Genomic DNA, 4,860 nt, shown 5'->3' on the forward strand with positions numbered 1-4,860 from the left:
TCGACATGTCCATCTCGCGACTCAAATGAGTTCAACTTCTCGAATACAAGGGCCCAGAAGGCTCGTGACAGCTCAAACTCGTGTTTATTGACAGAACGATACAAGTGCCGTTTAACAGCACTTGTGTCGTTCTGTTGATTTATCCCATTTTTCACTTCATTTCCTCTGCGTCGACCTCAAAGATCGGACCTCCTAACTTAAGAAAGTCAGAATTATTGATTACGTATCGGATAATGGGGAATTGGCATGGATTTAGATCGGACCTCCTAACTTAAGAAAGTCAGAATTATTGATTACGTATCGGATAATGGGGAATTGGCATGGATTTCGGTGAAATCACAAGTTACCATCCACATTCGTTAGCAAACCAAAGTATTGAGGGTATCTCTCAAATTATGTGATCGACATGTCTACCTAGCGACTCAAATGAGTTCAACTTGTCGAATACAAGGGCCTGGAATGCTCGTGGCTGCTCAAACTCGTGTTTATTAACAGAACGACACAAGTGTCGTTTAACAACACTTGTGTCGTTCAGTTGATTTCTACCATTTTTCGATTCCTTTCCACTGCGACGACCACAAAGATCGGACCTCCTAACTTAAGAAAGTCAGAATTATTGATTACGTATCGGATAATGGGGAATTAGCATGGAATTCGGTGAAATCACAAGTCACCATCTACATTCGTTAGAAAACCAAAGTAATGAGGGTATCTCTCAAATTATGTGATCGACATGTCTACCTAGCGACTCAAATGAGTTCAACTTGTCAAATACAAGGGCCTAGAAGGCTTGTGGCTGCTCAAACTCGTGTTTATTGACAGAACGACACAAGTGTCGTTTAACAACACTTGTGTCGCTCTGTTGATTTCTACCATTTTTCGCTTCCTTTCCTCCGCGTCGACCTCAAAGATCGGACCTCCTAACTTAAGAAAGTCAAAATTATTGATTACGTGACGGATAACGGTAGAATTGGTATGGATTTCAGTGAAATCACAAGTCACCATCCACATTCGTTAGAAAATCAAAGTAATGAAGGTATCTCCCAAATTATGTGATCGACATGTCTACCTAGCGACTCAAATGAGTTCAACTTCTCGAATACAAGGGCCTGAAAGGCTCGTGGCTGCTCAAACTCGTATTTATTAACAGAACGACACAAGTGTCGTTTAACAACACTTGTGTCGTTCTGTTGATTTCTACCATTTTTCGATTCCTTTCCTCCGCGTCGACCTCAAAGATCGGACTTTCTAACTTAAAAAGTCAGAATTATTGATTACGTATCGGATAATGAGGAATTGGCTTGGATTTCAGTGAAATCACAAGTCACCATCCACATTCGTTAGAAAACCAAAGTAATGAGTGTATCTCTCAAATTATGTGATCGACATGTCTACCTAGCGACTCAAACGAGTTCAACTTGTCGAATACAAGGGCCTGGAAGGCTCGTGACTGCTCAAACTCGTGTTTATTGACAGAACGACACAAGTGTCGTTTAACAACACTTGTGTCGTTCTGTTAATTTCTCCCATTTTTTGCTTCATTTCCTACGCGTCAAACTCAAAGATTGGACATCCTAACTTTAGAAAGTCAGAAAACTTAAATTGTTAGATTTCATATTTTTAACAAGTGTACAGTTTAAACAAACAAGTAGCTAATTAGCAAATCAGTGGCCTTTGAACCATTTCGTCTAAAAATTCAAGTAGTTAGAGAAAGGACAACTTTATTCATTTAAATGTTTACGCAGTGTCATAAATATTCTTACGGTGTCCCCAGGAAGTGCCGGTTCGGTGTGGCGCCACAATATATCTCCGGCATAGCGTTCGAACAGGCAGAACACATTGGATATTTTTTCTGGTTTTCCATCCTGCATAGTGAAGTAACCATCCATAAACACAGCATTTTCTGGGCAATCTCTCAATGGTTTGAGGGGATTTGCACAAAGACCAATTCCAAATTCACCAGCATCAAGAAATGTCCTATAGTACCATTCTTCAGTTAGGTCCATGTATGGCACAAAAAGTTCTGATAAATACGCTCTGTACATCACGCTACGACGTTCATCCTTCTCGGGATCATATATTGATGCTAACGATATTATTGGACCAGCTCGCATGTCAAATGCTAAATGAAACTCCCAATTAGCCCACCTAACCAAATTTACGAAAAACAAAGTTCATAATACGATACGAACAACATCCAACCTCACCAAATAAGCATCAAGAGTTAACAAACAATTAGGTACTAAAGCATGCCCTTCTATGGCCTTCAAGGCTCAAAAGGAAGCCCTTGAGGATGGCTTTTATTTCATGACAGTCTAATCAAATTACAACTAATATTTTTCAAATACTATTTACTAAAGTTTTAGTTTTTGACAATCCATTAAACTTACCTCACAGTATGTCCATCTATGGTGAAGCTTGGTCCATCTGGTTGGAATACTGTCATGCCCTTCAAACGAGTATCGAATGGTCGATTCTGCATTGATTCTCTATAATCCGTGCCATCAGCTTTCGGTACAGGAACCATCAAACGGTCATGATACCCTGTGATCTTCATCTCATCAAGATCAACGGTAGTTGTAATTCCCTCTATAGGTCTCATGTAGAAATTAACTGCTCCATCTATATAATAGCACATAACTTTAAGCACTCTTTTAGTCCTTTTCTCTCCATACCAACCAACGGTAAAACTCGAACATATCACTTCACTTACATTCAGACCTCTTTTCTGGACTGAGGCTATAAATGGTGCATATGTCAGTGGTAGTTCATTAGCAGCTGTTTGCTCCTCTGATGTGAGCAAAGGGTAGCCACTTCCGTTGTACCCTTTATCTGATACAATCAAACTATCAGACAAGTCTACAATGATTTCATGGGTTTTTGCATCAGTTCGCACTATAACAAAAGCTAAACGATGCGAGATTTTTTTATTATGTTTACGATTCAATTGCCATGAAAGGACTACTGGTTTTTTGGGCTCATCTTAGCCTACATAGTGAAAACTCACATTTTGGTGTGATTTCTGGATTATCGTTTGGACTTGACTGAGCTCACTTGGAGAAAGAGGGTCTAAGGGGTGGAATTCATGTGATGAAGCAATGGAGAAAATGAGAAAGAAAATAAGAATTCTAAAGCTTGAACACATTGTTTTTGGTTTGTGATAACTCATAATCCTCGATTTCTTGATCATTATATAGAAGAAGTTGAACCCCATAAGAAAAGATGAATGATAAATGTGTTTTACACGTTTATCTGTACTTATAAACTTGATGTATATTTACAAAATTGAGGAATCTCTATCTAATTTACTATAAATATTGTTACTACAATCCAAATTTGGAGGTCCCGTAAAGCAAAAACGAAGTAATTGAAGACTAACCGGATTGCACTAACTGATAAGGATCATTAAGAGAACAATTGGAGGAAAGTCACGAGTAAGGGAGTGAAATTCAACTTGTGGAAAGTTTGGGGACTACAACTCGAGGAGAACCAATTATTGATGATTATGGAGGTATGGAGACCAACACGGACGATTTTAGAAGTTGCAATATTAATATTGAATAATTGGATCAACTTGAAGTAGGGATCAAGATATGAAATATAAAACTTGTAGGTGGTCCATCCACAAGCACGTGCAGGGACTGTTTGTAGTGGTCCGACCACATTCCCGGGGGTGGGGTGGATTTGCTACAGGCCGAATGGAGGCTCGAACGCGACCCGTTCGTAAGGTTTTTTTTTTAAATAATTTTCTTTTTTCTTTTTTTGAGATATTTTGATTATTTTTGAGGTCAATATTTTCAAGGCAATAGAAAAAAAAAGGGGGAAAATACAAAAATGAAAATAAAGAAAAAGTTAGGGTTTCAAGAACTTGACGTGAATAGGGTGGATTCTTGATACAAGAAGATCACCTTTTTCTCATTTTTTTTCTTCCTTTATGATGTTTAACTAAATTAATAGTTAAATGGATCATATAACCTTGTTTTGAATCTATAATTACAATTCTCAAAGTTAATTGTTTTCTACATTGATTTTTATTTCTATTCTTGATACTTTGAATAGTTGCTCATTATATCATTGTTTTATAAATTAATAACAAATTGAGGGGTAAGTTATATATTTAGACCTATAGTAAAATTTGGTAATTGGATAAAAGAATAGAGACATATTTTTATTATTGTTGTGGTCTTAAAATAAATTTTTCGATTATTTAATCCGTGTAATTGAGCCTTAATCAGATTCACGTAGAGATATAGTTAATTGATTTAGTTAGATAAGGTTGACTTGAACTCGAAATGTGTAAATTGATTTAATTAGTGAAGTCAATCAAGTACAACTTTAAGAATTAAACTTGAGAAGCGAGAATAAAAGGGATAACAATGGTAAAATAGTGAGTCGCAACGCTTTAACTATCATATTTGATCTCTTAATTGCTTTTTATTTTTCTTAGTAAGTACTAATTTAATCGAAACTTTGACATCAATGTTTGCTATATTCAAATAGAAGTTAAATTAATCATTAAATAGATAGTTTTTGTAGAAACGATAATTTAACTTTTTAAGTTCACTTTATTAATTTAATCTACATCATGGAACAATATCAGTGTTATGGGACCACTGTGGTGCAAAATATACATAAAGGAGATTAGCTCTAAACCAAAAGAAGAAATTACGTAGCCGACTTAAATTTAAACTTTTTTTTCCTTTAAACGTTTTTGAGCTTTCATGAAAGAAAAATAATGTGATTAAGACTTACTTTGTTGTCATTACTCATTACACCTTTTTCTTCATTCAAAGAACTTAATTACACTTTCAATAAGAGACATTCATAAAGGGATACATTTGCTTCAGTAATTCTACATTC

General features: G+C 36.0%; 1 pseudogene; it reads right to left on the bottom strand.

Annotated features, from left to right (window-relative positions):
- Nucleotides 1-1,617: 1,617 nt before the first annotated feature.
- LOC111393545 lies at nt 1,618-3,225 on the bottom strand (annotated as a pseudogene).
- Between the last annotated feature and the right edge of the window lie 1,635 nt (nt 3,226-4,860).

Source organism: Olea europaea, chromosome 4 (genome assembly GCF_002742605.1).
Source record: "Olea europaea var. sylvestris chromosome 4, O_europaea_v1, whole genome shotgun sequence".
In the NCBI taxonomy this organism is placed as follows: Eukaryota; Viridiplantae; Streptophyta; class Magnoliopsida; order Lamiales; family Oleaceae; genus Olea; species Olea europaea.